Source organism: Aquarana catesbeiana, linkage group LG05, assembly GCF_042186555.1.
Source record: "Aquarana catesbeiana isolate 2022-GZ linkage group LG05, ASM4218655v1, whole genome shotgun sequence".
NCBI classification, from domain to species: Eukaryota; Metazoa; Chordata; class Amphibia; order Anura; family Ranidae; genus Aquarana; species Aquarana catesbeiana.
This window is the reverse complement of record NC_133328.1, coordinates 417,440,861-417,466,679: the sequence shown is the minus strand read 5'-3', so window position 1 is coordinate 417,466,679 and position 25,819 is coordinate 417,440,861.

Sequence of the window (25,819 nt, the reverse complement as noted above, 5' to 3'; positions counted from 1 at the left end):
TATCTTCAACAAGAGTTTAGCTGGTAGGATCCCATAAATACAGTAAATGTTTGGAGATTCTTTCAAAAGCAATTCTTCCCTGGCTGGCCCTGCTTTACAGGTGTGATGTTAGTGTGTCAAACATTAGTGGAAAGAATTAAAATTCATAAAAAGAGATCCAGCTTCCATCCACACTGCCTATTTGTAGGGTGCTTAAAGTGTATACCTGCTGCCCTGCTCTACTGCATACACAGGTTGGTGGACATCGCCTGTATCATTTCCTAAATGGGTCTCCTATCAGTGAACATGAGTACAATTCTTTGGTGAGAATGTCTTTCGGGGGTCACAATTCTAAAAGCTAGGAAATCCACTTCTCGGAAGGTCTACCATCACACAATGGAAGAAATAATTCACTTGTACAAGGAAAGACATTTTCACCCCAGTAAATATTCTGTGGGACATACCTTTTCAAATACTGGACCTAGACAGGCAATTTAACCCATGAAGGGTCAACTCTCAACAATTGTGATCCTGTTCCAGAGGCCGTCACATTCTTTAATTAGGCCTTTTGTACAGAGTGCGTCTCATGTGGTTCCCCCTATACATTCACTGGTTACTTCATGGGATTTGAATTTGTTTCTTTCTGCATTTTGAAAACTGCCATTTGAATCTATGAAGGATATTCCCCCTTCTACACTTACTCAGAAGGTTGCTTCCTTGTCACCATAATCTCTGTGAGGCACGTTTCTGAACCTGGCTTAGGGGCCCGCCTAGAGCCTCTTCCCTTCCTAAGGTGGTTTCAGCCTTTAACTTCAACCAGGAGCTTGTCCTGCCATTCATCTGGCTCCAGTACATAAGAAGAAGATTACCCTTTGTTGTATGGATTTAGTTCATGCCATGTGAGTCTATTTAGCAGCTACTACTTTCATTAGGAAGATGGGCTCTCTCTTTGTCATTGCATATAGTCACTGCAAAGGGGAACCATCTCCTCGCTCCACTATTTCTGGGGTACTCAGATAATTTTTTTCAAGTCTATGGCCTTAACTGTCTGATCTCACCCTTTCCTGTCAAAGCACACTAGATCTGTGAGGGCTTCTTGGGCTTTTTGGCATCAGGCAACTGCTTCCCAGATTTGCAAATCTGCCATCTGGTCCTCTTTTCACACAATCTCTAAGGTTTACTGGGTGGATATTCACGCCTCATTTGATGCCTGCTTTGGGCGTAAGCTCCTTAAAGTAGCCCTTTGAGCTGCAGGCAGCGCCCAGTTTTTTTTTTTTTTGTGGACCTATTAGCCCACTGTGTGTTTACAACGTTGTCCAGCCCTAAGTTAGGTTGGGTTCACACTGGAGAACACAGCGGCTCACAGCAGGAATCTGGTGCATCCCCATTTAGCACTTCAGGTCCGATTTCAGCCCGAATTTGGGGCTGAATTTGGACTTGAAACAGACCAAAAGACGCACAGGACTCCTGTGCAATTCGGACCGGAGCCGCTGCGGATATGTGTGAACCGGCTCCATAGAGAGACGGTCACAATCTCCTGCCATGCAAATTGGACTGTTGCAATTTGCAACAGTCTGAACCCAGCCTTAGACTGCTTTTGGAGGTCACAAATACCTCTGAAGCTGGGTTCACACTATTGCGAATTGGATGTGGGTTTCCCTGCATAAAATTTGCATAGCAGGAGATTGTGACTGGCTCTCTATGTTCACACATCTGCGGAGCAGCTCCGGTGCGAATTGCACAGGAGTCCTGTGTGTGTCTTTTGGTCCGTTTCAGGTCTGAATTCAGCCAAAAATTCAGGCTGAAATTGGACCTGAACCGGTAGATAGAGATGCACCGGACCTCTGCTGCAAGCCGCTCCATGCTCTAATGTGAACCCAGTCTTAATCTTGTGTCCCTCAATGAACGAAATAGAAAATAGGATTTCTGAACTCACCTTAAAATGCTTTTCTTGGAGTTCATTGAGGGAAACAGTCTGACACCTCTGTGTTTATGGTCTTGCTTATGTAATTGCAGTAGGTGGCAGTATAACCTCAAATGTCTCATTGAACTCCAAAATAATTTTATGGTGAGCACACAATATTATTATATTATAATTTTTTTAAATTTTTTCTTTGGTGGGAGAGCAATATGTGAGCCATGTAATACTTTGTTTAGGTCCTTGGAAAGTTTAACAAATATTCTGAAGGCCAATTGGAAGTTAAGCAGAAAGAGAATACAATTTACCAACCCGTGATGTGAGCATAGCTGTGGAGAGCCCAATCACCTTTTTTGGTAATCCGTGGCTTCTAGAATACAACTGCTTTTGATGGTAGAACACCCACTGCAGACTACTTGCTGCACCTACGCATGAAAAAATGTCAGTACTAAATCGTTTCTCATACACATCAATCAGATTCAAACATGACTTTACTGTTTGAAGCAAAGATAATGTACACTCCTGCCAAACCTGTTTAGACAAATGTGTGTTTATATACAGTACCTTGAAAAAGTATTCATTCCCCTTGAAATTTTGTCATGTTACAACCAAAAATGTGTAATGTGGACAATCCGCGCTACCCCCGGTGAATACTAATGAAAAAAACAATATATAAAAATATATATAAAAAATTCAGTGGGTGTTGGTAATATGTGACAGTGCTGCAATCTACGAAAAACCTGGAATATTCAGCTTAGAAATAGGTGTAATGTAAGAAATAGATGTGCAACCCAAACAAAAGAAAGAAAACCAAATATGTGCAAAAAAAGGACACAAATGAGTGCAATAAATGTCCTGTTAAAACAAATCAACCAAATGAGAACAAATGCCAGAAAATACCAGAAAAATAAATATCAAAAGAAATTAACATAAATTCAACCTGTGCTGAAATAAAAAACATATACTAGCAAAGACACGGAAAAAGGTCCATAAAGTGTTCTATAGAGTTCAATAGAAGTAGATTTTAGGTGGAAACCCTCCAATTAATGCTTTTCTGAAAGTAGTCCCACACGATAGCCAAAGGATAATAAGGAATACCAGATGGACGCTTACCAGAACCATAGGACCTCTGTTACGGAGGTCTAATGGGCACAGACAGGAGGAAACACTTTGCCAAGGGCGGTAGATTCAAACGTCCGTCCGAATCCTCTCCTCCACTGGTAAGACCAAGCTCCGCTATGCTCCGTGGGACCCGCGTTAGCGAGTAGGAATGGGGGCTTTCCTTCTGTGTTTACCTTTAAAAATGTAAATGTATTGTAGCGGTACCACTGATAATAGACTCTGTACCCCACTGATTACCTCGACTCTGCAAATCCTCCCTTACCTCTGACTCCCTGGGTTATGTCATCTCACCAGCTGTAGTAGTAAATGTTTACTGTATTATCAAAACACAAGATACATATATATCTCAACTTTGTCAGTTAGTAAAAAACACTCCCGCACACACAGCTATTTTATCTAAACTTATCAAACACAATATATTGGTGCAAAGTTCCCTTGATTGTAAATGAACTCAAATATTAAACCAATCACAGAAACCTATGTCAACAGGTTAAAAGGAGAGTAGACAACTGACACTATATCTTATGTGTCAGATTTCTCCCTTCTGCCTCCTCAACTCACAGGCCAGTAAATCCTGTACAATATGGAGAAACAGTATGAAGAATATTACATTCAAATAGGATGGCTCCCTATAGCAGTTCAATGCAATTAAGGCAGATGAGGGAAAAAGGATGCTAAAAGGGTAAAATTGTATTCCTTGAAATCCAGATATCTTCAGCTAGCCTCTTTATGTTGTAAATAAAGTAATCCGGGATGGCAAAGTGTAGCAAATTTGGCGAAACTTTGATTTACCCTGGTTGTATTATAACTTCCTTCTTTTATGATCCTAAAGGTGTCATCCAATATGGCTACTGGAATCAATAATGTGAACTGAGCATAGGTATCTACTTGCTGTGTCCATTATAACATAGGATTTGACTTCTGTGGGACTACAAGTACCACCAGCAGAACTGTGTGAGTGATGTCTAACAGCAGTGTCCTTAACTATAACATGGGCTATGCCCGCTCACCACTCTGGAACTCAGATGGATTTGACAATGATGCAGATGATGAGAAGACTCCAGCCGGAACTTTTTCTCTGTATCTTGGCTCTGGATAATGGCGTCCGTCGCGCCACGATGCAGCCAATGGGGATCTGAATTGCAGGCGCCTGGATGACCTGGAACACCCTCCGGTTCACTGCACTGAAGAAGCGATGCTGTTCGCAGAGATCCCTCTGGGTATAGCTGTACGGCTCCCTGCTGTGTAGGCCACGAATCATCAGCAACTCACTGTCACACAGACCTCCTGCTGGCAGAGTCAAAACGGCGTCCAGAGAGGCTGACCTAGTCTGCGCCGGCCCCTTATATTCTTTCTCAGCAGTCTGTTCTGTTCACTCAGCATTCTGTTCTTTGTAGTTCAGATCAGTCCTGCTGGCACAGTCACTTCAGCATTCTGAACTACACATCCCATGATGCTTTGCTCTACATGCTTACACAGGAAAAGGGAAATTAACACATAGAGTCCAGCAAACACAAGAGGGAGCCAACCCCACATTAACAACACAGAAAAAATTAAAGGCATAATAGCCGACCCTGGCTGCAGTATTTTATTGGGATTTTATGTGATAGACCAACACAAAGTGGCACATAACATTTTTTTACAAATAAATATCTGAAAAGTGTGCCATGCATTTGTATTCAGCCCCCTTTACTCTGATACCCTTAACTAAAATCTAGTGGAACCAATTGCTTTCAGAAGTCACCTAATTAGTAAATAGAGTCCATCTGCGTGTAATTTAATCTCTGTATAAATACAGCTGTTCTGTGAAGCCCTCAGAGGTTTCTTAGAGAACCTTAGTGAACAAACAGCATCATGAAGGCCAAGGAACACACCAGACAGGTCAGGGATAAAGTTGTGGAGAAGTTTAACCACTTCAATACCAGGCACTTTCAGCCATTCCTGCCCAGGACAATTTTCAGCTTTCAGCGCTGTCACACTTTGAATGACAATTGTGCGGTCATGCAACACTGTACCCAAACTAAATTTTTATCATTTTCTTCCCACAAATAGGGCTTTCTTTTGGTGGTATTTGATCACCTCTGGGAAGGTAGTGCTGCGCTATGAAGCTAAATACTGTACGTATGAGGCAATGTTCAAAGGTCAAAATATATCCAATCCTAGGCAGTATAAAAACGTATCGCATGCCCTGCGATTTATTCGGATAAAACAATAAAAGTGTATCAATAAGACAATAAAAGTATATCAACCACTCAAATGATTCTTCATAGAACATTGATAGAAAATATATCCATATGGTATACAAATGAAGTGAAAAAACCGTGCTCAAAAGAAGGTGCACTATAATTGCAATAAATCCTGAAGGAATAGGTAAAATCCTAAACTGCATATAAAAACATACAAAAAAAGTTTCCTTCATATAGGTATATGCTGCAAATGTTCTTATAGGTGAAAGCAAAAAAGATAAGTAGTGTCCATATAAGGTGCAAAGTAGGTAAGTGGCTGTATATTAGCAGTGTCAGCAGAAAATGACAGAGTGCTGGTGCTGATGACAATCCTCTGGCATAAAGTGCTGATGATAGGTGACTTCCTGGTTCCTGTGCAGAGTAATATATAGATGTACCCTTACCTTACCTTACCTTACCTTACCTTACCGCTGTAAGGTAACAGCCTGTGGGTATATGTCAATGTGTTTCTTGGCAGCCTCCCAGTATGGCGTATCCGGCTCCACTGGTGTGTGTCTCTAGTCTGGAATCAGAGTCCCCCTATTGTCCCTGGTGTGTCAGCATCCAATGAACCTCACAATGGGACATGGGGGGATGTAAAGAGGGATGCACAATAGTGCAGTATTTCCAAATGTTTATTGACAAAACAGTAAAAGTAAAATCAAGGTACTCACAATAAGAAGTATCAAACAGGCATATAACAAAAGAGCTGCAAACACGAGGCCCCGGGAACATGAGGCACCGGAAGTGACGTGGGTGAGTGGGGCTGTGGGGGGGGTGATTGTTTGGTTGTTTTCCGCCCCTCCTCCACAAAAAAAAACACCAGCCACCACTGCCCTGTAAGCAAAACAAATCTGTTGCAGGTGTAAAGGCAAAGCTTTGGATTATCCTGATAATGTTAGATATTGCCCTGTCCTTCTTGTCTACGCATTCCTATTAGCCATTAAGGCAGTCTATCATGGAGATGGGTGAATAGGAATGTGTAGGGGCACAAGGTGGCAGCAAGATTTGACACTCCCTTCAATTATTGACACTTTGCCTTTCAGAACAATCTGGGATTTGCTCATTGGGGCAACATGTTGATGGTGTATGCAGACTTAATCTTTATATCTGAAGCATTTTATTGCTTTTTTTTTTTTATTTATTTTTTGCTTGCTGACGGAGTATCTTAAAGTAAACTAAGGATTAGTAAGATTGCTTACATAGTTCTCCTACTCATTTTGCCACTCCGTTTTGTTTGTTTTCACCATGCTGAATGTACACAGGAATATTCTAAGCTTTCAGTAAAGTAAAGGACAAGGTATTGGTCATAAAAAAGTGCTAATATCACCTGGAGGAGTGCAATCGTTTAGTATTGATGCACTTAAGAGGAAAAATGTTGATTTTTAAAATATAAAATGCATTGCCCTGCCATAGATCACCACTGATTATTTTTTCCCCTAACACCTGACATAAACTTTTATTATACTTTTATGTTTAGTAGAGTTTTCTAAAATAAATAAATAAATAGGGGAGAAGTACACTCAGAGAGAAGAGGAAGCAATGGTAATGGGGACAACATATTAAAGCTGAACCCCAGCTTCAGACACACAGTTAAACTGTTACTAAACCCACAACAGTAAAATCAGTCTGTATATGCAGTAAAGCATGCTTGTTATACTCACTGCAGAACCTAAGAAGTTAAGCCTCTGTATTGTGTAAAAAGGCTGTTTGATCCTGTCTTCTCTGATCCTCCCCTTCCTTCACAGTCCCCAATTCATCTACTGATGAGACAGAGCCTTGAGGGCACTCCGCTCATGCTCAGTTTGGTGTGTATTGCTAGAGAGCTTTTTTTTCTTGGGAGGGTGCATGTGATCAGCACAGGGTCAATCAGCACTGTCCAGACAGAGGGTCAGGGGTTCTGCATCCTCATAAAACAGTCAGAATAGAATGAAAACTCCTCCTACAAGCTTTAACCGGACACTGATAGAAGTCACTAGACTGCTCTAACTGCTGATGAGAAAAGGTATTTAGCAGTTTATATTTACAAAAATAATTGCATTTCCATGTTCTGTGTACTGTGGGAGACCAGATAAAGTGAATGCAGGGTCCTGGGTTTGGTAACAATTTAAAGCTAAACTCCAAACAAACATAAGATACTCAAATGAATGCACCCATGCAATCATTAACACATAAATATGTTTTTTTTTTCTTTTTAATGCAAGCATTGTAAGTACCTGAATATGACCTGGTATCAGACTCTTGCATCCCCTGTACAGCAGAGCTTAGAGAGTGGAGTGAAAAGCAGCAGAAAGAGCCAATCAGTTGTGCTGCAGTGCAAGGAGCATATTGATAGAGAGCAGAGTAGAGAGATGAGCTCATCCATTTGCTATTACCTTTTTTTTCACTGTCCAATTATAGGGGAAGAGGTGGTAAGGAAACCTGTAGGTGAAATTGAAACTACAACAGAGAAAGATCAGGTCCCCTCCCTTGCCAGACAGAACTGTATTGTTTGGCAGAGCTGTGTAAATCGTGGGACTGGATGGACAGAAATACAGTTAAAATAGCTGTTATATACTGTATGTATTATATCTGTGTATTCTCTTAGTATCCGACCCTAAACACATGCACTCAGTTCTAATATAACTTAACTAGAGAGTGGGACTTTTTTTAATGGTGCTGCAAGGGGTCAGGCCTAAAAAAAAAAAAAGAGAGCATAGTCCAACGTACCTAAAAAAGTACAATTCCTGTTTTGAATATACATTAAAGTAGATTTTTTCCTCCTGTGTAAGTCTTGTGTATAATTTGAACTAATATATTAAATGTATTATGTGAAACAATAACATTCTTCTCTATATTATATGTAAAAAGTTCTGGTCTCTCATTTCCAGCCTGTGATTCATGATATTGCCAAAAGAGGGCACTATAAGGCAACAAACCTCATTAAATCTCAGGCTGCTCTCTTTCCACCTTAAAATGTGCTCCCCAGTTGTAGAGTAAATTAAAGCTGCATTTATCTTTGTTAGTGAAAATAACATTACATTTGGTCCATATACAAAAATGTTTCTTTTTAGTCAACAAATACAGGTACAAGAAACATTTGTGAACCCTTTTTATCTTTTTAAACGCAGCTCCTACAGTGTCGTCTCATCTTGTGCAGAACACACTTACAGGTGTACAGTTCAAAGTATTCATAGTCACACCCCTTGAAATTCTCCACATTTTGTCATGTTACAACCAAAAACGTAAATGTATTTTATTGGGATTTTATGTGATAGACCAACACAAAGTGGTACATAATTGTGAAGTGGAAGGAAAATGATAAATGGTTTTTAACATTTTTTACAAATAAATATCCAAAAACTGTGGCATGCATTTATATTCAGCCCCCTTTACTCTGATACCTCTAACTAAAATCTAGTGGGACCAATTGCCTTCAGAAGTCACCTAACTAGTAAATAGAGTCCACCTGTGTGTAACTTATTCTCAGTATAAATACAGCTGTTCTGTGAAGCTTTCAGAGGTTTGTTAGAAAACCTTAGTGAACAAACAGCATCATGAAGGCCAAGGAACACACCAGACAGGTCAGGGATAAAGTTGTGGAGAAGTTTAACCACTTAAGGACCGCCTAACGCCGATTTACGTCGGCAAGGCGGCACGGGCAGGCAAAATCACGTACATGTACGTGATTTGCCTCTCGCGGGTGGGGGGTCCGATCGGACCCCCCCCCGGTGCCCGAAGCGGTCCCGTTCTGTTCCCCGGCGATCCGAGATGAGGGGGAGGCCATCCGTTCGTGGCCCCCCCCTCGCGATCGCCGCCGGCCAATGGGAACACTCCTTTGCTGCTGTATGCTAAACAGCAGCAAAGGAAATGATGTCATCTCCCCTCGGCTCGGTATTCCGTTCCAGCGCCGAGGGGAGAAGACATCAATGTAAGTGCACAACACACTACACACACAGTAGAACATGCCAGGCACACAAAACACCCCGATCCCCCCCCCGATCGCCCCCCGATCCCCCCCCAATCACCCCCCCCCCCCCCGTCACAAACTGACACCAGCAGGTTTTTTTTTTTTTTTTTCTGATTACTGCATAGTGTCAGTTTGTGACAGTTACAGTGTTGGGACAGTGAGTATTACCCCCCTTTAGGTCTAGGATACCCCCCTAACCCCCCCTAATAAAGTTTTAACCCCTTGATCACCCCCCATCGCCAGTGTCGCTAAGCGATCATTTTTCTGATCGCTGTATTAGTGTCACTGGTGACGCTAGTTAGTGAGGTAAATATTTAGGTTCGCCGTCAGCGTTTTATAGTGACAGGGACCCCCATATACTACCTAATAAATGTTTTAACCCCTTGATTGCCCCCTAGTTAACCCTTTCACCACTGATCACCGTATAACCGTTACGGGTGACGCTGGTTAGTTTGTTTATTTTTTATAGTGTCAGGGCACCCGCCGTTTATTACCGAATAAAGGTTTAGCCCCCTGATCGCCCGGCGGTGATATGCGTCGCCCCAGGCAGCGTCAGATTAGCGCCAGTACCGCTAACACCCACGCACGCAGCATGCGCCTCCCTTAGTGGTATAGTATCTGAACGCATCAATATCTGATCCGATCAGATCTATACTAGCGTCCCCAGCAGTTTAGGGTTCCCAAAAACACAGTGTTAGCGGGATCAGCCCAGATACCCACTAGCACCTGCGTTTTGCCCCTCCGCCCAGCCCACCCAAGTGCAGTATCGATCGATCACTGTCACTTACAAAACACTAAACACATAACTGCAGCGTTCGCAGAGTCAGGCCTGATCCCTACGATCGCTAACAGTTTTTTTGGTAGCATTTTGGTGAACTGGCAAGCAAGCACCAGGCAGCGTCAGGTTAGCGCCAGTAGCGCTAACACCCACGCACGCACCGTACACCTCCCTTAGTGGTATAGTATCTGATCAGATCAATATCTGATCCGATCAGATCTATACTAGCGTCCCCAGCAGTTTAGGGTTCCCAAAAACGCAGTGTTAGCGGGATCAGCCCAGATACCTGCTAGCACCTGCGTTGTGCCCCTCCGCCCGGCCCAGCCCAGCCCACCCAAGTGCAGTATCGATCGATCACTGTCACTTACAAGGCACTAAACGCATAACTGCAGCGTTCGCAGAGTCAGGCCTGATCCCTGCGATCGCTAACAGTTTTTTTGGTAGCATTTTGGTGAACTAGCAAGCACCGGCCCCAGGCAGCGTCAGGTTAGCGCCAGTACCACTAACACCCACGCACGCAGCATACGCCTCCTTTAGTGGTATAGTATCTGAACGGATCAATATCTGATCCGATCAGATCTATACTAGCGTCCCCAGCAGTTTAGGGTTCCCAAAAACGCAGTGTTAGCGGGATCAGCCCAGATACCTGCTAGCACCTGCGTTTTGCCCCTCCGCCCGGCCCAGTCCAGCCCACCCAAGTGCAGTATCGATCGATCACTGACACTTACAAAACACTAAACGCATAACTGCAGCGTTCGCAGAGTCAGACCTGATCCCTGCGATCGCTAACAGTTTTTTTGGAAGCTTTTTATTGAACTGGCAAGCACCAGCGGCCTAGTACACCCCGGTCGTAGTCAAACCAGCGCTGCAGTAACACTTGGTGACGTGGCAAGTCCCATAAGTGCAGTTCAAGCTGGTGAGGTGGCAAGCACAAGTAGTGTCCCGCTGCCACCAAAAAGACAAACACAGGCCCGTCGTGCCCATAGTGCCCTTCCTGCTGCATTCGCCAATCCTAATTGGGAACCCACCACTTCTGCAGCGCCCGTACTTCCCTCATTCACATCCCCAACCAAATGCAGTCGGCTGCATGAGAGGCATTTTCTTTATGTCCTCCCGAGTACCCCTACCCAACGAACCCCCAAAAAAGATGTTGTGTCTGCAGCAAGCGCGAATATAGGCGTGACACCCGCTATTATTGTCCCTCCTGTCCTGACAATCCTGGTCTTTGCATTGGTGAATGTTTTGAACGCTACCATTCACTAGTGGAGTATTAGCGTAGGGTACAGCATTGCACAGACTAGGCACACTTTCACAGGGTCTCCCAAGATGCCATCGCATTTTGAGAGACCCGAACCTGGAACCGGTTACCGTTATAAAAGTTAGTTACAAAAAAAGTGTAAAAAAAAAATATATATATATAAAATAAAAAAAAATAGTTGTCGTTTTATTGTTCTCTCTCTCTATTCTCTCTCTCTATTGTTCTGCTCTTTTTTTACTGTATTCTATTCTGCAATGTTTTATTGTTATTGTTATTATGTTTTATCATGTTTGTTTTTCAGGTATGTAATTATTTATACTTTACTGTTTACTGTGCTTTATTGTTAACCATTTTTTTGTCTTCAGGTACGCCATTCACAACTTTGAGTGGTTATACCAGAATGATGCCTGCAGGTTTAGGTATCATCTTGGTATCATTCTTTTCAGCCAGCGGTCGGCTTTCATGTAAAAGCAATCCTAGCGGCTAATTAGCCTCTAGACTGCCTTTACAAGCCATGGGAGGGAATGCCCCCCCCCCCCCCACCGTCTTCCGTGTTTTTCTCTGGCTCTCCTGTCTCAACAGGGAACCTGAGAATGCAGCCGGTGATTCAGCCAGCTGACCATAGAGCTGATCAGAGACAAGAGTGGCTCCAAACATCTCTATGGCCTAAGAAACCGGAAGCTACGAGCATTTTATGACTTAGATTTCGCCGGATGTAAATAGCGCCATTGGGAAATTGGGGAAGCATTTTATCACACCGATCTTGGTGTGGTCAGATGCTTTGAAGGCAGAGGAGAGATCTAGGGTCTAATAGACCCCAATTTTTTCAAAAAAGAGTACCTGTCACTACCTATTGCTATCATAGGGGATATTTACATTCCCCGAGATAACAATAAAAATGATTTAAAAAAAAAAAAAATGAAAGGAACAGTTTAAAAATAAGATAAAAAAGCAAAAAAATAATAAAGAAAAAAAAAAAAAAAAAAAAAAGCACCCCTGTCGCCCCCTGCTCTTGCGCTAAGGCGAACGCAAGCGGCGGTCTGTCGTCAAACGTAAACAGCAATTGCACCATGCATGTGAGGTACCGCCGCGAAGGTCAGATCGAGGGCAGTAATTTTTGCAGTAGACCTCCTCTGCAAATCTAAAGTGGTAACCTGTAAAGGCTTTTAAAGGCTTTTAAAAATGTATTTATTTTGTTGCCACTGCACGTTTGTGCGCAATTGTAAAGCATGTCATGTTTGGTATCCATGTACTCGGTCTAAGATCATCTTTTTTATTTCATCAAACATTTGGGCAATATAGTGTGTTTTAGTGCATTAAAATTTTAAAAAGTGTGTTTTTTCCCCAAAAAATGCGTTTGAAAAATCGCTGCGCAAATACTGTGTGAAAAAAAAAAATGAAACACCCACCATTTTAATCTGTAGGGCATTTGCTTTAAAAAAATATATAATGTTTGGGGGTTCAAAGTAATTTTCTTGCAAAAAAAAAAAACTTTTTCATGTAAAAAATAAGTGTCAGAAAGGGCTTTGTCTTCAAGTGGTTAGAAGAGTGGGTGATGTGTGACATAAGCTTCTAAATGTTGTGCATAAAATGCCAGGACAGTTCAAAACCCCCCCCAAATGACCCCATTTTGGAAAGTAGACACCCCAAGCTATTTGCTGAGAGGCATGTCGAGTCCATGGAATATTTTATATTGCGACACAAGTTGCGGGAAAGAGACAAATTTTTTTTTTTTTTTTTTTTTTTGCACAAAGTTGTCACTAAATGATATATTGCTCAAACATGCCATGGGAATATGTGAAATTACACCCCAAAATACATTCTGCTGCTTCTCCTGAGTACGGGGATACCACATGTGTGAGACTTTTTGGGAGCCTAGCCGCGTACGGGACCCCGAAAACCAAGCACCGCCTTCAGGCTTTCTAAGGGCGTGAATTTTTGATTTCACTCTTCACTGCCTATCACAGTTTCGGAGGCCATGGAATGCCCAGGTGGCACAAAACCCCCCCAAATGACCCCATTTTGGAAAGTAGACACCCCAAGCTATTTGCTGAGAGGTATAGTGAGTATTTTGCAGACCTCACTTTTTGTCACAAAGTTTTGAAATTTGAAAAAAGAAAAAAAAAAAAAGTTTTTTCTTGTCTTTCTTCATTTTCAAAAACAAATGAGAGCTGCAAAATACTCACCATGCCTCTCAGCAAATAGCTTGGGGTGTCTACTTTCCAAAATGGGGTCATTTGGGGGGGTTTTGTGCCACCTGGGCATTCCATGGCCTCCGAAACGGTGTTAGGCAGTGAAGAGTAAAATCAAAAATTCACGCCCTTAAAAACGCTGAAGGCGGTGATTGGTTTTCGGGGTCCCGTACGCGGCTAGGCTCCCAAAAAGTCTCACACATGTGGTATCCCCGTACTCGGGAGAAGCAGCTAAATGTATTTTGGGGTGCAATTCCACATAGGCCCATGGCCTGTGTGAGCAATATATCATTTAGTGACAACTTTGTGCAAAAAAAAAAAAAAAAAAAAAAAAAGTGTCACTTTCCCGCAACTTGTGTCAAAATATAAAATATTCCATGGACTCAATATGCCTCTCAGCAAATAGCTTGGGGTGTCTACTTTCCAAAATGGGGTCATTTGGGGGGGGGTTGTGCCACCTGGGCATTCCATGGCCTCCGAAACTGTGATAGGCAGTGAAGAGTGAAATCAAAAAGTTACACCCTTAGAAATCCTGAAGGCGGTGATTGGTTTTCGGGGTCCCATACGCGGCTAGGCTCCCAAAAAGTCCCACACATGTGGTATCCCCGTACTCAGGAGAAGTAGCTGAATATATTTTGGGGTGCAATTCCACATAGGCCCATGGCCTGTGTGAGCAATATATCATTTAGTGACAACTTTTTGTAAATATTTTTTTTTTTTTTTTTTTTTGTCATTATTCAATCACTTGGGACAAAAAAAATAAATATTCAATGGGTTCAACATGCCTATCAGCAATTTCCTTGGGGTGTCTACTTTCCAAAATGGGGTCATTTGGGGGGGTTTTGTACTGCCCTGCCATTTTAGCACCTCAAGAAATGACATAGGCAGTCATAAACTAAAAGCTGTGTAAATTCCAGAAAATGTACCCTAGTTTGTAGACGCTATAACTTTTGCGCAAACCAATAAATATACGCTTATTGACATTTTTTTTACCAAAGACATGTGGCCGAATACATTTTGGCCTAAATGTATGACTAAAATTGAGTTTATTGGATTTTTTTTATAACAAAAAGTAGAAAATATCATTTTTTTTCAAAATTTTCGGTCTTTTTCCGTTTATAGCGCAAAAAATAAAAACTGCAGAGGTGATCAAATACCATCAAAAGAAAGCTCTATTTGTGGGAAGAAAAGGACGCAAATTTCGTTTGGGTACAGCATTGCATGACCGCGCAATTAGCAGTTAAAGCGACGCAGTGCCAAATTGGAAAAAGACCTCTGGTCCTTAGGCAGCATAATGGTCTCAAGTGGTTAAAGCAGGTTAGGTTCTAAAAAAATATTCCAGGCTTTGAACATCCCACGAAGCACTGTTCAATCCATCATTCAAAAATGGAAAAAGTATGGCACAACTGCAAACCTACCAAGACATGGCCGTCAACCTAAACTGACAGGCCGGGCAAGGAGAGCATTAATCAGGGAAGCAGCCAAGAGGCCCATGGTAACTCTGGAGGAGCTGCAGAGATCCACAGCTCAAGGGGGAGAGTCTGTCCACAGGACAACTATTAGTTGTGCACTCCTTAAATATGGTCTTTCTGGAAGAGTGGCAAGAAGAAAGCCATTGTTGAAAGAAGTCCCATTTGCAGTTTGTGAGAAGCCATGTGGGGGACACAGCAAACATAGAAGAAGGTGCTCTGGTCAGATGAGACCAAAATTGATCTTTTTGGCCTAAAAGCAAAATACTATGTGTGGTGGAAAACTAAGACTGAACATCACCCTGAACACACCATCCCCACCATGAAACATGGTGGTGGCAGCATCATGTTGTGGGGATGCTTTTCTTCAGCAGGGACGGGGAAACTGGTCAGAGTTGATGGGAAGATGGATGGAGCCAAATACAGGGCAATCTTAGAAGAAAACCTGTTATAGTCTGCAAAAAGACTTGAGACTGGGGTGGAGGTTCACCTTCCAACAGGACAACGACCCTAAACATACAGCCAGAGCTACAATGGAATGGTTTAGATCAAAGCATATTCATGTGTTAGAATGGCCCAGTCAAAGTCCAGACCTAAATCCAATTGAGAATCTGTGGCAAGACTTGAAAATTTCTGTTCACAGATGCTCTCCATCCAATCTGACAGAGCTTGAGCTATTTTACAAAGAAGAATGGGCAAAAATGTCACTCTCTAGATGTGCAAAGCTGGTAGAGACATCCCTAAAAAGACTTGCAGCTGTAATTGCAGAGAAAGGTGATTCTACAAAGTATTGGCTCAGGGGGGCTGAATACAAATGTACGCCACACTTTTCACATATTTATTTGTAAATTTGTAATTTGTAAAAAAAAATTAAAACCATTTATCTTTTTCCTTCAACTTCACAATTATGTGCCACTTTGTTTTGGTTTATCACATAAAATCCCAATAAAATACATTTACATTTTTGGTTGTAACATCACAAAATGTTAGGTACACCTGTTCAATTGCTTGGTAACACAAGTTGCTAATCAGCCAAGCACATGGCAGCAACTCAGTGCATTTAGGCATTAGACGTGGTGAAGATGACTTTCAAAGCGAGTATCAGAATGGGGAAGAAAGGGGATTTAAGTGACTTTGAACATTGCATGATTGTTGGTGCCAGATGGGCTGATCTGAGTATTTCAAAAACTGCTGATCTACTGGGATTTTTAAGTACAGCCAACTCTAGGGTTTACAGAGAATGATCCGAAAAAGAGAAAATATCTGATGAGCGGCAGTTGTATGTACGAAAATGAGGAGAATGGGCAGACTGGTTTCAAGATCATAGAAACGCAATAGTAACTCAAATAACCGCTCGTTACAACCAAGGTATGCAGAATACCATCTCTGATTGCAAAACACATCGAATCTTGAAGCAGATGAGCTACAGCAGCAGAATACAGCTACAGGAGGTGCCCCTCCTGTCAGCTAAAAACAGGAAACTGAGGCTATAATTTGCACAGGCTCACCAAAATTGGACAAGATTGGAAAAACGTTGCCTAGTCTGATGAGTCTCGATTTCAACTGCAGCATTCAGATGGTAGGATCAGAATTTGGTGTAAACAACATGAAAGCATGGATCCATCCTGCCTTGTATTAACGGTTCAGGCTGGTGGTGGTGTAATGGTGTGGGGAATTTTTCTTGGCACACTTTGGACCCCTTAGTACCAATTGAGCATAGTTTAAACGCCACACCTACCTGAGTATTGTTGCTGACCATGTCCATCCCTTTATGACTACAGTGTACACATCTTCTGATGGCTACTTCCAGCAGGATAATGCACCATGTCAAAAAACTCAAATCATCTTACCACTTGAACATGACAATGAGATCTCTGTACTCCAATGGCCTCCACAATCACCATTTCTCAATCCAATAGAGCACCTTTGGGATGTGGTGGAACGGGAGATTTGCATCATGGATGTGTAGCTGACAAATCTGCAACAACTGCATAATGCTATCATGTCAATATGGACCAAAATCTCGGAGGAATGTTTACAACACCTTGTTGAATCTATGCCACGAAGAATGAAGGCACAAAGGGGTCCAACCCAGTACTAGCTAGGTGTACCTAATAAAGTAGCCGGTAAGTGTATACAACATCATACATTAATGTAATAATGTCACACACAAGGATGACAAAGTGTAAAAGAGCCCTTAATCTAAGTCAGATTTATAAATAAAGACAGTCCTATTTAACAAACAATAGATTTGCCAGAGCTTAGTGAATGTGGTAAACTTCACTTACCAAAAAAAGTGTGGGAGATATTTGTCTCTATTTAGAAGCCCAGCGTGATGTATGGCACCAGGCAGTCATCTCCAACAAATTGCATTGGGCGTGGCTTCTGACGTGACATCATTGCGCATGCCCGTTGAAGTCTGGCCGGCATCCATACAGCCTGCTACATTGGGTATTTGCTGTGTTCCTGTTTTAATTTTTCATATTTAGCCCTCATGCACACAGGCTGTTAAAATAACGTTATGAAAATGCTTTTGCAATAGCGTTTTTGAGCGTTTTTGAGCGTTTTTCCGCGTTAGCGTTTTTAGCGTTTTTTTTTTTTTTTCAATTTTTTTTTTTTCAATGGATCAAAAACGTTAAAAAATGTTGGTGAATGACGTTTTTGAGCGTTTTTGAGCATTTTTCAGCGTTAGAGCGTTTTTACAGCTGAAAAACGTCTCTCAGAACCCACTGGTCCTGGGTTTTTTTTTACAGCTTAAAAACGCCTATGCCACTTGCAGCTCAAAAACGCCTAGGTGGGCATGAAGCCATAGACTAACACAGACAGGCCTTTTTAAGCTGCAAAAAAAGCTCAAAAAAGCAGCTGTAAAAATGTCCATGTGCATGAGGACTTATCATTGTGGATTGCACTATTGGTAACCTTTTTAATAAAGTTAGTACTTTACTATTTCACAATGAGCTTTTTTATCGCCTTTTATTCTACTGGCGGTCTTTTACTGTGGCAGAGGTGATCCAATGCGGGGTGGTCGGATTGAGTTGGGAGACCATAAGTGCTCATTCATGCACTTTTGACCATTTATGATTTATCGTCTTGGCAGTTTGGTAAGAGTCTCTTGTATCGGTGATTGGTGGTGGCAGCACTTATTGTTCACTGGAGAGTGGAAGACAACTAGACAAGAGCACAAAAATTGTTTTCAAGGACTTGTTTGTGGTCTCCTTTGCACCATATTAGGTGGTATATGTGGTGGTCCTCACACACTTTTGATTATTTATTGCACTCTATATACATATGAGTTGTATTTTGAAGAATTATTTATACTGTATGTGTTTTTGTACATTTTTATCTTATTGCCCTTTATTTGTATTTATTGATGAATAGGCTGATTTTTATTTGTATATCTTAGCACTGCTTTGATTACTTTATTTTGTTTCTAATTGGCATCACAATTGTGTAGTAGCTGATTTACTTTTACTGCTATTTCACCTCAGTGCAGAATAGCTTATATTTTTATTTCACTTATAAAGAATACCCAATCACGTGCAAGGAATAAAACAAAAAAACAATATTTGCTTGTACATAATTGGATGATGAAAGTCAGCAAAGCTCCGCATCATTTGCTAAGCTCTGGGGAAAATTACCTTGCAAAGTGAGAAGCCTTTGGTAGTTCAACCCTACTGTATCCACTATAAGAGCCAAACCACACTAGCCCTTCTACAGAGGGCAACAACACGTGATGCAGTCACTACAACTCGTTTAATCAGCTCCTCCGCGGCCATCCCTAATGTGAGATGTTGCTGTGTCACTGCTCCTTCATTAGTAATCAGAATTCTGATACATAATTGGATGATGAAAGTCAGCAAAGCTCCGCATCATTTGCTAAGCTCTGGGGAAAATTACCTTGCAAAGTGAGAAGCCTTTGGTAGTTCAACCCTACTGTATCCACTATAAGAGCCAAACCACACTAGCCCTTCTACAGAGGGCAACAACGCGTGATGCAGTCACTACAACTCGTTTAATCAGCTCCTCCGCGGCCATCCCTAATGTGAGATGTTGCTGTGTCACTGCTCCTTCATTAGTAATCAGAATTCTGTAGTGTGCAAGTTTGATCAGCCGCTACAAGAAAACATTGGTGGATGTTTATTGCTGTTAAAGGAGGTTCTAGCAGTTGCTAAATACAAGGGTTCATACACTTTACTCAACTGTAAATGCTTAAAGTGGAGTTCTACCCACTTTTACAACTCTTCAGCATCCTTCACTAAACTGTGCACTGTAAACGAATTGGATATTTTTAAATTTTTTTTTCTCAGCGCCTACTGTATATTTGCTGTATTCATTTTTCACTTCCTCCTCCCTGGCCGTGGCCCATCGCATCATTTCCTGTTTGCAATGCCTTCTGGGAAGGGGCGGCAACTTCCTCTGACACTGCCATTGCTATGGAAACCTGACCTGAAACCTATTACACTGCTTGTGCTGCACTGAGCATGTGCGAGATCTGCAAGGATGAGATCCAGGAACAAATACAGTCTGGCTTCAGATGCCCACACTTAAGATGGCCACGGCCTGCTGTAAGTTTATAAAATAACAAACTACTGCTATAAACTAACAAAACAGACCTTAGTTTACAGACTAACTTTACTAGAATACATTAAGCTTGTGTATTATAGGGGTATTTTTATTTAAAAAGTATAATTATGGCCGGAACACCACTTTAACCAACGAATTAGGGGACAATTGTTAGTTTGCTGTTAGTTTAGGCAGATTATCTATTGTGTTGCATGTCAAACCACACTTTATGAGGCACACATTCCAGAATCTATGACATGCCTAAGGGCGCATACAACTTTTGGTTGCTGCCGCACATTAGAAAAAAGAAACAAGTTGGGATCCAGTGTACAATAACCACACTACAGAACAGAGACAACACTTGACTTTACAAATAGCTTCACATAAAGTACACCTAGAGCCAAAACCTGCTTTTTTTCACTTTGGATAGCGTAAGAGGGGACTAAACCTCAGTCTGTTTTTCTATTTCTAGCCCATCAGGAGAATTCTTTTGGAAATCCTCTCTGAGTCACCAGAACAGGTTTTCCCACTAAAAGATTTCTCATATTTTCCTGTTCTGTGACAACTTAAACCACTGGAATCGCCCCTCGCTTTTCGTCCTGGTTACAGTGGTCACCACAACAAAAAGACAGTGAATCTCCCCAGCAAGGCACAGACTGCTATAGAAACCTGACAAATTTGCCAATTCCTGAATTCGAAACTGCCATTATATCTGGGGAATTTTGCTAAAGGTACTAGGAGCGAGCTATGGTAAAAGGGTACCATGCCCATTAGGTAATATACAGAACATAGCTGAAGATAGTGATGGACTTTTTAGGTTCCCATGAAAAACTGTTCAGTCTGGATGTCACACCACTTTGCTCAAACTCAATATATCCAAAACAACCATCAATGTGACCCGCATTCCAACATGATAGGTGTAATCCTGGACTCTGAACTCTCCTTTCGGCCCAACATCCAATCACTGTCTAAAGCTTGCCGTCTTAACCTCCACAACATCTCCAAAATACGCCGCTTCCAAACCAAAGACACCACAAAGCTTCTTATTCTCTTTATTTCCTAGGGAATTTTGTAAAATAATTGAGGTTCCTCTAGAGCAGGCATGTCCAAAGTCCGGCCCGCGGGCCAATCGCGGCCCGCGGTCCGGTTTCGGACGGCCCGCCTGGTAATTTTGACATATATATCTTTTGTGGCCCCCAACGAATCCCCGAGCGCCGGGGGCCATAAAAGATAGATATGCTGGCTGCCTTGGAGGGGGCGGGACAAGCGCCGTACAGGATACAGGAGAATTTCCTGTTTACACGGCGTCCTGTGTAAAAGGAAGTCCCGTCTCCTGCGCTGCCATTGGACAATTGTTTTGTCCATCATAGGAGGCGGGACTTTCAATTAAAGAGGCCGCCGTGTAAACAGGAATTTCTCCTGTATATCTGTTAGCGCTCGTCCCGCCCCCTCCCTGTCTCCTCCAAGGCTGCAGATGGACATGAATCAGGCTGCACTGACAGCAATGGTGAGTCTGCATTCATGTCAATGTGGTGGGGGCTGCCGTATTTATGTCAATGTGGTGGGGGCTGCATTCATGTGAATGTGGTGGGGGCTGCATTCATGTCAATGTGGGGGCTGCATTCATGTGAATGTGGTGGGGGCTGCATTCATGTGAATGTGGTGGGGGCTGCATTCATGTGAATGTGGTGGGGGCTGCATTCATGTCAATGTGGTGGGGGCTGCATTCATGTCAATACGGTGGGGGCTGCATTCATGTGAATGTGGTGGGGGCTGCATTCATGTCAATACGGTGGGGGCTGCATTCATGTCAATACGGTGGGGGCTGCATTCATGTCAATACGGTGGGGGCTGCATTCATGTGAATGTGGTGGGGGCTGCATTCATGTGAATGTGGTGGGGGCTGCATTCATGTCAATACGGTGGGGGCTGCATTCATGTCAATACGGTGGGGGCTGCATTCATGTCAATACGGTGGGGGCTGCATTCATGTGAATGTGGTGGGGGCTGCATTCATGTGAATGTGGTGGGGGCTGCATTCATGTCAATACGGTGGGGGCTGCATTCATGTCAATACGGTGGGGGCTGCATTCATGTGAATGTGGTGGGGGCTGCATTCATGTCAATACGGTGGGGGCTGCATTCATGTCAATACGGTGGGGGCTGCATTCATGTCAATGTGGTGGGGGCTGCATTCATGTCAATACGGTGGGGGCTGCATTCATGTCAATACGGTGGGGGCTGCATTCATGTCAATACGGTGGGGGCTGCATTCATGTGAATGTGGTGGGGGCTGCATTCATGTGAATGTGGTGGGGGCTGCATTCATGTCAATACGGTGGGGGCTGCATTCATGTTAATGTGGTGGGGGCTGCATTCATGTTAATGTGGTGGGGGCTGCATTCATGTCAATACGGTGGGGGCTGCATTCATGTCAATACAGTGGGGGCCACATTCATGGCAATGGAGTGGGGGCCGCAGATGGGCACTGATTAGGCTGCATTGATGGGCACTGACCCTTATTTTGCTTCACAGTTCTTTATTTAAAATTTAAGATTTTTTTTCCTGAAACTTCATTTTTAAAGTGAAGGTGCGTGTTATAAGCAGATTAAATCCGGTATATCCAAATAACACGCCCAAGCTCATCTATTCACCACACACAGCACAAAGGCAAGAGAATTCTTGTTGGGCCGTGTATTAGTGCTCGGATGGACACACTTAGACCAAATTTTAATGGTTTAAGAATGTCAGGCAAAATGGTCGGCCCTCAAGCATGTTCTATTCATCAAATCTGGCCCTCTTGGAAAAAAGATTGGACACCCCTGCTCTAGAGGAAAACTAAAAAATGGATGATTAAAGGTTGGAAAATGATACCTAGTCAGATAAATTGATCAATCTATTGTTGCTCTGATATGTAAATGGTAGAGCCAGAAATCAGTGTATACGATATCATTCCTTTGGAATGAGTTGGAACAGTAGGATATAAATGTGTTTCTGAAATCTATAGCAATGTGATGTTACCTACTCAGCAAGGACCAAAATCCCTTATAATATTTCCAGCATCTTGGCAAATCTATGCTGTAAAAGTTTTAGCTTTCCTAAAGGCTAATGGGTTCCTACTTGGCAGTAGATAGGTGTATTATAGAATAATGTGGCAAAATTATACTTAATATTTTTCACATGTGCTGAATATACATTGATTTGATCATTCTTTGAAGAGCCTACAGATGGTGGTACAACTATACCTAATGTAGCGGCAGTTCAAAATCATTATTGGAGCCCCTAAGTGTGCAGCCTTCATCATAAAGGCACTAAGACCAGTACCATTCTGTAACTATAACAAACTTAGAAAAGTACTTTTGATGCCATTTGGCTGCATTATATACCCATTAATTTTATTTAAAATGGTTTTGTGGGTGGCTGGATAAAGTATTATGTAGCCAGGAAGTACTGACACCCCTAAGCTGCTGGGTTTCATGGTAGTCCAAAGGTTTCTTGTGAATAATAAAATAACTCCTTTTTTAAAAGGTGACCACCATGTATTCAAAAATTTAATGAAACTACCGGTATTTGGGACAGAAACACTGAAGGTGCCATTGCTGGTTTGTATTTGGAAGGGTATGCTTCATGACTATAATAGACCCCTCAGCTGTTGGGTTTCATGTTAGTCCAATGGTTTCTTGTGAATAATAAAATAACTCCTTTTTTAAAAGGTGACCACCATGTATTCAAAAACTAAATGAAACTATTTGGGATGGAAACACTGACGGTGCCATTGCTGGTTTGTATTTGGAAGGGTATGCTTCATGACTATAATTCTTCATTTGGTTCACTATATCCCCAGTCATTGGCCTGGTTCAAGCAGATTTAACGCAAGGGTCCTAACACGTCATATGCACATTTCAAGGCCAGTCCCTCACAAATCAGTAAAGGAAGGATAAACATGACCGCCTGGAGCATATCCTTTCAAACATAGCAGTAACAGCTCCCATGTTTTTGTCAGGTCCACTTTTGGGAACATATGCCTTGGCTCACTTACAGGATCGTGTGAGCTGTAGGTTACAAAGCAGTAATAAAAAGGGTTAATCGCAGAAGTGAATCAAGCTCATGAATATGTGTTCTTCTTGGAAGAAAAATAAAAGCCGTTAATAAAAAACGACATACATTAATATAGCAGTCAACAAATTTTAATGAGTCTATTTTAATGAGTATTTAACAATGGTTTTGTAGAAATATTATTCATTTTGGCAAAGTAGAAAATTCCAGGAAGCCTACATGACATATACAGAGTATGATGTTGGCACTAAGCTTCTTTCTATGAAGCTGACTCCACTCTACGCACTTCATAGGCATTTATTCAACCACTACTGGTGGAATTCTGGCAGACTCTGAACTGACTGGATAATCTTGTCTGTTCTATAGATGACAGAGTCTACAAAGTCAAAGAGGCAATTAGGTTATTTACTGCCCAGTTAGCAGTGGGTAAAAATGACACCAAGAGATAAAACTTTCTTTTTGGATCACACACAGAGCTGGCAGCAAGATAAACCACAGTGTTGCGGGTTAATCCTGTTTATTCAAGGCTGAGGCCAAAACCTTAATCACCAAGTTACCCTGATTAGGTCATGCTATAGAAAAGAGTGCTGCTCAGGATACATTGAAAGACACATCTATATAGATTTCCATAACCCTTCCAATGTGTACGTGGGCAACTGTACATATCACAGTATATCAAATATATTTCTTTTAGGAGCTTGTTGTCATAGACTATTAGTGTTAACTGACATCTTTGTATGTAGATCTACGTTCTAAAAAAAAAGCCTTGCTTTATTTTGGATATTGTAGAGATGGGTTGCCCTCTGATTCCTCCTGTATTGAATTGTATCGTAACTGTACTGTCTGCCCTCGTGTTGCAAAGCGCTGCACAAACTGTTGGCGCTATATAAATATTGTATAATAATAAAAATAGGTTAGAACCCTTGTCGGTTGTTTTTTTTTTTTTTTTTTTTTTCACCTCTGGGGAGATTCACTTATTTTCACTAGAACTGAAAGCAAGGGAAATCTAAAATCCTGAGCAATCACTGGAAAGGTGAGATTCTTTCAACAGGGAAATTTGTTCCATTAACAACTGTCTAAGACGGCATTTCCCTCACTTTGGAGAGTTTTCTTCCACTTCATACTGTCTCCACGGAACAGAAAGTGAAGGAAAATGGTATAAAACAGCAAAAGGTAAAAAAAAAAAAAAAAGACCAGGATTTTACAATGCATTAAAAAAATCCAAGTCGATATGGGCCTATCTTGCTGCCCATTTTTTAATTTTCTCACCCTGGAGCAGTCACTGTCCACCAGATATTGTTATGCTTCTGTTAAACAATAACAGTATTTCACTATTTAAACATGGCTTTTTTTATCCTTATATAAATATTCTTCACTTTGGATGGACCCCTGTAGAGTTATTAACTTCTATCATCATTTATTGGGAAGATAACATAGCAAAACTTCACTTTTTGAGTTCAGCTCCATTTTTAAGACATATTAATAAATCTCATAGTTTATATTTAAAATGAAGCTGAACTAAAAAAAAAAAAGTCCTTCTATGCTAAGGGGAACATTTAGATCTGTTATTTGTGCCTTAAACCATACCTGGAAAAATGTACACCTTATCTGGAATGGCTGAAAAATAACAGAGTACTTCCTGGTATTTAAGTTTGCCTAGGCACGCTTGTGCCTACAGCCTTATAGCTGTATATCTGTGTAAGATCTAAGGCACTGGGCTTCTGACTGCTAGTTTCAGTAGATTTGGATTGAGATTCAATGTTGTATCATTGCTGTGTTGCTTATTATTTTCCTTGCTAAGAGCTCTAACATGAGGAAGCAAAGTCCTGTCTCTATGAAGATGGCCACCTTCACACAAAGACAATGTGTAGAACAAAGCATTGGAAAATCAGCAACGAGGAAAGATCAGCTGCAGGTAACACCAGGCAATACTAGTGACTGGACCTTGCACTTGACTTTGATCTTCCTTGTCATTTTTAGCACAGCTTTCCCTTTAAAGAAGATCTGTCATTAAAAGTTTTATTTTACAGTTATGTCCCCTATGGGATAAAGTACCTGCAGCACTTTGTCCCATGTTTATAAATGTTTTCTAACTCTAGTTTTGAGGTCAGACCTCACACACTTTCCTCCTGCCTCAGGCCGATCTGACAACAGCTATGAAGAAGATGGCTGTTTCATAGCTGCAGCTTGTCTTGGCTGTGAGCACTTTCCCGAGACAAGCAATAGTAAGGAGGAATGCACATAGACTGACATGTTCCGCCCTTTCTCTACATTCTTCTTACCATTGCTTGGGTAACATACCTGGCTCAG